This window comes from Pristiophorus japonicus, chromosome 23, assembly GCF_044704955.1.
Source record: "Pristiophorus japonicus isolate sPriJap1 chromosome 23, sPriJap1.hap1, whole genome shotgun sequence".
In the NCBI taxonomy this organism is placed as follows: domain Eukaryota; kingdom Metazoa; phylum Chordata; class Chondrichthyes; family Pristiophoridae; genus Pristiophorus; species Pristiophorus japonicus.
The window spans coordinates 26907713-26917401 of record NC_091999.1 but is presented as its reverse complement, the minus strand read 5'-3'; the positions used below and the strand labels follow the sequence as shown (position 1 = coordinate 26917401).

Below are 9689 nucleotides of genomic sequence, written 5' to 3'. Positions count from 1 at the left end.
GATGTGAGTCCATTCTGTTGGTGATGTGGAAGAAGTGACGTGGATCCAGAAACCGCTTCTATCAGGGAAGCAATGGGTGGCGTCTTTAACCTCGCCCCCATCTCCCAGGTATTTAGCTGCCGGCCACTGGGAGCGCAATACAACAGTCTGGGAGTGGGTTTGCTCAGTGAGTTCTTGCTGGAACCAGTCACCACACATTGCCAGGAGGATGAGGTCGGCGATTGCTTTCGTTCTGTTGCTGGCTTTACTTTCCCGTGAGTAGTTTTTATTGTCCAATTCTCTCATTGTTACTGTCTCAGTGCGAGTCTCTCTATGAAATTTTACAGAGTCAGGAATCATTTCCCGAGGATTGATCCTCGGGATATTTTGATTATTTTTACAGGTGTCCAGTCGGATGTGGTGTTGACTCAGCCCGAGGCAAAGACCAGGATTTCCTGAGTCTCCCTGAGACTGACCTGTAAACCAGCGGGTTCGATTTTGGCGGCTATGGCATGAACTGGGTCCGCCAGGTTCCCGGTCAGGGGCTGGAGTGGCTGGTTTACTACTACACTCCATCGAGCAAGAATAACGTCCCAGGGATCGACAGCCGATTTAATGCATCCAAAGACACTTCAAACAACATCTTCACGTTGGACATAAAGAACAAGAGGAGCGAAGACACCACCATCTATTACTGTGCAAGGAAGGACTACGGGAGTGGGTCACGGTGCAATACAGAGTGAGCTCTCCATACAAATACCCCAGACAGGGAGTTTGCTAAAACCTGCGACCATTACCACGCCAGGAGCGTCGAAGGAACTGAGGCTTAAATAAAAATAATTAGAAATAAGTTATATATATATATATATATATATATATATTTAAATGTATAACAGTTTTCTTCTTTATTACTATTGATTGCCATGTTGAACATGCACAGATGCTTGAGAAGTATTCCAATCATTTTTGTAAATATAATGAACGCTACAAAATGAAATATCTCGCTGATTCACTCTTACGACAGTCAGAATCGGGTTTTTAGAGCTGGGTGGAATTTAATCTCTGTATTTTACAGTTAACAGTCCGCCTGAGTATTTGACACAACGTGTCTCACTGTGTTACGCAATGGGCTACTGGGGACAAGGGACCATGGTGACGGTGACTGCAGGTAAGGAGCATTCACTGATTCAGTAACACTTTTATTTGTGTCTTTATTTTATATTTTTGTTTATTTTAATAATTATTTCGTTCACTGAAACTTGGGTTCGGTGGATTTTGTTTTGAGATTTTTTGCAATTATCAATGTGATTCTGCTGCAAAGTGATTATAGAATTCAACTGTTTCTCCACAGAAAATGTTGTTGATGTGATTTGGTATTTATTTGCTGCCGAGACTGTGTGTCTAGGTTACTTTAAATACTTTATGATTATTACACTGTTTGACGTTTCTGCAATGTTTAATCTTGGTGACCTCTGATTGCTGCAGTTTTTCTGATCGAATGCAAACATTGTGTTTGAATGTGTTTAAGAGAACATTGTAGGCACAAAACAGAAAGCTTAGCGATCAGTAAATAACCTAAAGGACTTTTAGTTTTTTCATGAAAATTACATTGTCATCTACTGACCGAATGTTCCCAAATGATCAGATTCAATACGTGAGCTGTAATTAAGAACTGAAAAATTAACATATTTCCAGCTGGAACACATTTAAATTAACATTATTATAACGTAGTAATATCACCAATTATTATTGAAATACGCTATAATATCAAAATTAACGTATTTAACATAATCCGTCGAATCACAATTCTCTGTCAGTATTTTATATTTCTGTTGAATTCAATCATTAGATATCTCAGTGTGAGGCGGGTTCGGTGATTGTGTAATGAGATTTTTTTGCAATGATACATTTGATTCTGCTGAAAGGGTTTATAGAATTACGGATCTGCTCCATGAAAGGTTCTGTCGATGGATTCCGCCCCTCAGCGATGTGATTTAGTATTGATCTGCTGAGGAGAGTTTGTGCCTGTGTTACTCAGAATACCTAGAATTAGTGAAGCTGTTTGGCGTTTCTACAATGTTTAATATCGGTGACAGCGGGCAGCAGCAGGTTTCTGATCGAATCCAAACAAGATATGTATTTTGAAACTGTTTTTAAACAGTAGGTAGGCAAAGAACAGGACGGGTTTAGACATCAGAAGTCATTGAAAGGTATTTTAACATCACAATTATTGAAGTGATAATTATATATTCAACTATTAATCTATTTTGACGATGCTGGTATATTAATATGTGAAATGTAACTAGTTGCCATCTACATAATTAACTTATTCAGGTTGTAGTTGAATTAAATTACTATTAACCAACCGATTATAATGCAATAATATCACCGAATGTTATTAAAATATGCTATTTGTCCAATGTTCATGTTCTGAATATTATTCGCCTTCAAAAATCCTGCTCTACACTGGGCACCATTAAGGGAAGCAGAAACTTTTAGAGGCTGGATACAGTTATTAATTATGCCTGCAATTATTTCATTAACAACATACTGATTCCACCGCTGTGTTCAGTTTGAGTCGGGAGTTCAATTACTTGCTACCTCCTCTTTACACAGATGAATGACTGAGTGCAATTAATTATAACTTAAAGCCGTGTTGCAAATTGCATTTTGTCAATTTAATCTATCTGCCGGGGTATGACATTCTCACTGTGTAGCCTAAATTTGTTATTGAATCAATATTGTGTGTTGTTTGATAGAATTATCACTAAGTTAACCTTGAACACTTTGCAAGAACAAAAGCTGAGAGACAGGCATCGCTGGCAGTCAAAGAATTGTTCATGTAATTATATTGAAATTCAAGGCAGATTCCGAATGCGTATGGCTGGAGACAGCAAGTAATCCATTGAAATTCAAGCAGATTAATTTACTTACAAAAGGTTCATCTTACTTTGTATTTGAAACAAAATCCTATCTCCCAAAACGCTGCTGTATGCGGAATAGAAGGTAGACAAAGCACAAACCATATCTGAGAGCTATGTTTAATTTTTATTAATATTAAATTGATGAACAAAGTCTCTCCTCCATTTGCACATTCAGTTTCAGTGCCCCAGATGGTCTGAATGAATTGTTATCCTCTAGTTTTACACTGACCATTCTGGAAACTATTTTCAAGAAGTAGCAGAATATATTTAATCATTAACTTACGGGCATTTTGTGAATAACTGGAGTGTTCAGCCAGGAACTCATTGAATGGCGGTGCAGGCTCGAAGGGCCTAATGGCCTACTCCTGCAGCTATTTTCTATGTTTCTATGAACTTTAAAAGATTGTCTGTGTTATTAAGTAGTGGAGGCTCTGCTACTGACTGCAAACTGCAAGGATGGATTTTAATTAATAAAACCATTTTTGGGGTTTAAGATTGAGGAGAATATTTCAGCTCGAGATTCCAGCATTAGTAAACAAGCGGTTTACAGCCCATCGGAGTTGTGACCCTGGCTGGACAGAGAACTATTTAAATTAGTCCACACCCAAATCCATAATGTGAAATGCTCTCTGCAAATAGACGCAGTTTATGCTATATTAGAAACATGCAGAGTTTAAAAAGGTGTCGGTCGAGAACGGGACAATAGTAGAACTGCGTGATTATTGTCAATTATTCAAATTTGATTCCATTTAAGTAAAAATAAGGTATATTTCAGAGTAGTCATGTATTAATATGCAGCTTAATATTTTAATATTGATTAATTGTTGTGGTAAGTTAAGTAAACCATAATATATCACAAGTTATCAGGCAGAAAAGGTTTTAAAAAGTTTAATAATTACTTCTATTTGTATGGCTGAAATTCAAGCACGTTAATTTAATTTCAAAAGTTCCAGGTAGGTATGCTTCTGAGGAGGAAGGGCCAGAATGGCACTCAGATTATTTTCAATATTCAGCTAACATGAACATTAAATTAGAATGTAACATCAGTGCTAATTCATTAAAACATAAGCGAGCACTTACAATTGTGTTGCATACTGGTCAGTATTACAATTATTGCAAAATTTCAAGCGTTGGAGATAATGTTTAATTCATTCATGAATTAATTTAGAAAACAATGCATTGATAACTCGGCTGTGCTGAGTTCGACAATGTGTCGCTGCAGATTTTAGTGAATTAATTTCCTATTTTGCCGCGATGATTTTACAGGTTATATTTACTGATGAAAACATATAAAATCAGTGGATGATTAGGTATCGCTGTATATGTCTCCTGGATTGTGACATTCTTACTCTGTCACCGAGTCCCGTGTGACGGGCAGCAAATTCCCGTGGAATGTGAATTATTTCCAGCTACTTGCTTTCAGGGAAGTAAATTTTTACACGGTTTACAAGATAGTTGACAGAGATGGGGAAATGGCTGGATGTTGAAGAGTCTCTCAAATTAATATCAGATTAATTTCAAAGAATCTGCAGCGTTGAGGTGGTTGGAAATTGACAAGAAATAAACTAGAAATCTAACATCTTCATTGAAATTAACAGATTGAACTGGTCTCTCTCTGCCTAGAGCACCCTTCTTGCACCGTTTGTGTCTGTTCTGTTTCTGTGCGCCTGCTCACTGTGTGAGCATCAGGAGTCCTCCTGACGGGTTGTAAACCTTCTGGGTTGTGATCCTGTATTGCGGGGAGTGTCATTTAATTCAGTTATTTAAGAAATTGGTATCTGTGAGAAACGTGAAAGATTGACTTTAAGGTTGAGGATTCGCCGTAGAAATGAGATCAGTAACCCAGATTGTGACAGTCAGAAGGAGCAGTTCCGAAACACCACGAGGAGACAGTCGAAGAGGCTTTAATCAGTTTCTAACCCGGTTGTACCTGCCCTGACAGTGTTTGATATGACTGCTTTACTCTGCAACTAACCCGTGCGTTATCTTACCTGGCAGTGCATGATGGGACATTGCAGAGATAGCTTTAATCAGTATTTAACCTTTTCTTTACAAGGACGTGGAACTTAATTGGGTCCTTCAATATAGAATGTCTTCTATTTAATCAGAGCTTTGGAGGGGTGGTGCGCTTTAATGGGACAGTGTATTGGAAGATTTTCATTGTACTCGTAATAATTGTGCTTAATTAATCGGTAAATTTGATAACGCATTTTATGGGGAGACATTTCGTAGCACATCTCTGCAGTACCTGAGCTGGGAATGTTTGACGGGATAGTATAGATAACATATTACTCTGTGTGCAACACTTGCTATACCTGTCCTGACCCACACGGCAGCATAGCGGGAGCTTTGCTCTCTTATCCGTGCTGTGTCTGACCTGAGAGTGCTTGGTCAGGCAATGTTCTAGGCACCGTTATCTGCGTCTAACAGATAGCAGATAAACTGCTCGTGCCAGATATATACAATAATTCGTCCCATTGCACAGATTAAAAAGCGCACATTCTTTGATGTTTATATTCTTTCTGAAAAAATGCCCAATTTTTTATGAGTTATTAATGTTTGAACATTTTGAGCATCAGATTACTAAAGAACATGATTGGCCTGATCCTCAGCTCACTTTCAGAACAAACAGTTTCAGGAAGTGAATAACGCTCGAGAAAGCAGCGCCTGTTCTGATCTGATGGGAGGTTACAAGTTATTTCCACAATTAAAATAGAGAATATCGAGACTCCCACTTCAAATAACCATCATGGGGACCTCATGTTTAGAAAAATTACGTTGTCCAATTCTTCCTGTGAAGGTTAAAGGCAGCGACAAACTGTGAGGAGATGCAGCTATTGGCCTGGGTCACAACACAAGGCACACAGTCACTGAGCTGCAATTTTGTGAAACATTTAAAGAGAGAGAGTCAACCTGCAATAAGTCATCATTCGCAATGAATTTAAGCTTTTCTAACAGCAAGCGATTGACCAATTTGCGTCAGATTTATAAGATCCCTTTATTTTAAATATTCTCTTTCATTATAACGAACAATAAAAATAGATCTGGTAGAGGTGTCCAAAATATGAAGTGTTTCCTTCCATGAAATCTAGAAGAACTATTCCCACTGACTTGTGTAGACTCATAGCATCACACAGCATTGGAAGAGGCCATTCAGGCATCGTGCCTGTGCCGGCTCTGAAAGAGCTGTCCAATTTAGTCCAACTCCCCAGAGTTTACATTGTAAACGTGCAAATGAGTCCTCCTGACGTACAGGAGATACTGCCTGGAGCATTCCTAAAATTAGCAAACCTCTGTGTGAATAAAATCACCTGAATTTCACCTTCTGATCTTTTCACAATTATTTTAAAACTGCGACATTTGGTTACCCACCTACTTTCCAGCGGAACATTTTCTCCCGACTTAGTATACTTAACCTGACATAATGTTGAATATCTCTCTTAGGTCTCCTCTTAACCTCTGCTCTAAGGAGAATATTCCAGCTTCTCCAATCTCTCCGCATAACTGAAGACCCCATCCCTGGCATCATCCAGGTAAAAGCCTCCCCTCTACACTCCCCAAGGGCTTGACATCCTTCCTACATTGTGGTGACAAAATTGTAAGCAATAGTCCAGCTGAGGCCTAACACGTGATCTGTATGTTTAGCATAACCGCCTTGTTTTTGTATTCAATGCCCCATTTACAAAGTCAAGTATCCCATACGCTTTCCTAACAGCCTTACCAGTTTGCCCTGCCCTCTTCAAAGATTTGTGAATATGTACATCCAGATCTCTCTATTCGTGCATCCGCTCAAAACAATACTATTTAGATTATATGCCTCTCCAACTTCCACCCAATGTGCATTGCTTCTCAATGATTCGCATTGAATTGCAATTGCCATGTCCCAGCCTATTTCACTGGTCCATCTGTCTCCTCATGGAGTCTGCTGCTATCATGCTCACTATTGGCTACGTTGCCAGGTTTTGCATCATTTTTGAACTTCGAAATTGTATTCCCTGTAACCAAGTCGATGTCATTTTTATATAACAAGAACAACAATGGGAATTGAAACGGGCCATTTAAGGAGTAACTTCAAATTAACCGGATTTTGGAATGGTATTTTATTCGGATTATTAATTGAGTTGCAGGAAGCAGGCTACTCAAGAGACATGCATATAATAGGATGGAATAGAGCTCAGATCACAGTGCGCTGAAGGACATCGCTCTCCCTCAAATGCTGAGAAAATAAGGAAGAAATTCGACTCAATCGCGGTTCATTTACAACTTGCATCTTAGAAACTAGACTATGGAAACGCTACCTGTTGAATTATGTGATAGGCAAGTTTGCAGGGTTTTTTGCGAACGTCCTAAGCCGGAATTCCGCTGTTACTTTGAAGTGCAGTCACTGTTGCTTTGTACGGATACACCGCAGGCAACGTGCACAGAGCAAATTTTCCCAAACTGCAATTAAATAAAGGACAAGAAATGGTGCTGATTGAGAAATAAATGCAGGCCGAAATAACAGGAAAAACGTCTCTGTTCTGCTATTGTATGATCCAATGAAGGCTTCTTTATTGACGAGTTGTGTAAAGGTTCTTGTTGTGTAATGTGATAGAGCTCGGTGATAGAGAGGTGCGTTCCTGACCAGCGCATTGACAGGTGCTTACGATAGAACTGACAGAAGCTCAAATGCCCGTGTAGTCTTTGATGGAGAAATGGTGGAATTAGTTTATTCTGCAATCAAATTTCGATTTGTTTATTTCTTTTGTAAGCACGGATTACAGAGTCTAACTTGTTCAATGGGCCATTCCTTCCCAGTAACACCGTCTCCCCCCACCCTCTGCGCCCTGCTCTCCTCCTGTGAACAACCCAGCACCGATGGCTCCATCACGTAGGGCTGTTTGGTGATGGACTACTCCCCTGACATCATCAGCCTTTTCTGGAAGGAAGATAAAGAGCCGATCACCACTGGATTGAAGACCTACCCGTCATTGCTCAAAAAGAATTGAACCTGCACCCTGAGCAGCCAGTTAACCATCACCGAGTCGGAGGTGGGGAGCAGCACAATCTGCTGCGAGGTTCGACGTGGTGTGTCGGTGTGGAACATCACAATGTCAGGTTAATGATGTGGGATACAGGGCAATCTGTGATAAGGTGAGAAGTTATGTTGAACTTGTATAGAAACTTGGTTAGACAACACTTAGAGTACTGTGCATAGTTCTGGTCTCCATATAATACTTAGAATACTGTGCACAGTTCTAGTTTCCTTATCACATTTAGAATATTGTTTACAATTCTGGTTTCCATCTCATACTTAGAATACTGTGTAAAGTTCTGGTCTCCATATCGTACTTAGAATAGTATGCACAGCTCTGGTCTCCATATCACACTTAGAATACTGTGCATGGTTCTGATCCCCATATCGCACTTAGAATATTATGCACAGTTCTGGTCTGCATATTACACTGAGTATACTGTGCACAATTTTGCTCTCTGCAAATGCCAGGTTGGTGTGAATCTGACAGCAAAGAACTTGTTAAAATATAAGGACACTTTGCATTTCTTACTCATTTATTTTGCAAGCAATGTCAATAAAATGCCTTCTCGTGAACGTCGTGAACGGATCATTGTTCCTCCAATTGTTCTCCTCTTGCCATGTTCCACTGAACAAATCATCAGCAGCAGATATGCAAGCGCCATGTGTTCAATCATCGAATTAAGGCCAAAGTCACTGACCATGAATTGGCTGAAGAGTGGACAACTCCTGGATTCGGGCTTCATCACCTCTCCCGCCTTTGAGATGAACGGAAACGTTTTGACGGCCAGTCGGCTGACACTCCCCGCCAGGGAATGGTTCACCGGCTCGGTCTACACCTGCCAAGTCACTCATGAAGGGGGCACACAAAGCCGTAACTTCAGCAGATCTCAGGGTAAGAGGCACAATCCAGGGAGGTTCCAGACCATTCTGAGCGCTGATCTCAGTCAGGACTTTGATTGAAATTAGTAGAAACAGAGGAATATTCCTAATTCCCAATCATGCAGTTTGTGTATTCTTGCGATACAATTTTGACTTTATACAGCGCCTTCAGCGACCACAGACTGAACCAAAGCGCTTGCCAGGCAATGAATTAAGTTGTGAAATGTGGTCACAGTTGTAATGTACAAAGTGCGGCAGTCACCTAGTGCACAGCAAGCTCCCACAAACAGCAGTGTGATAACGACCATTTTTTTTGTTTAGTGTTATTTCTTGAGGGATTAATATTCACAGGCCACAAGGGAGAACTCCTCTGCTTTTCATTGAAATAATTCCAGGGGAACTTTTACCTCCACCTGAGAGGCTAGATGGATTCTTGGTTTAACACATGATCCGAAATACGGCACCTCCGACAATGCACCAGGCCCCCAGCACTGCACTGAGAGACTCTGCTTACATATTGTGATCAAATATCTGGAGTGGGACTTCAACCCACGATCTTCTGGTTCAGGATTCCTCATTGCTCAGGATTTATTAACCTCGCCAAAGAAGTTTTCCCCTTGCTCTGGTGTCAGGCAGTGAGTGACGTGTCCTTAGTCTAAGGTATATCCTGAGTTGGCTGATCATTCCTACGAAATGAATTTAAGGAGCTAGGAGCTAAATTAAAAAGTAGGACCTCAAAAGTAGTAATCTCGGGATTGCTACCAGTGCCACGTGCTAGTCAGAGTAGGAATCGCAGGATAGCTCAGATGAATACGTGGCTTGAGCAATGGTGCAGCAGGGAGGGATTCAAATTACTGGGGCATTGGAACCGGTTCTGGGGGAGGTGGGAC

At 40.3% G+C, this 9689-nt stretch overlaps 1 pseudogene; it reads left to right on the top strand.

Moving 5' to 3' along the window:
• The first annotated feature begins 491 nt into the window (after positions 1-491).
• LOC139235453 (Ig heavy chain C region, secreted form-like) overlaps positions 492-9689 on the top strand; it is a 94262-nt pseudogene continuing 85064 nt past the window's right edge.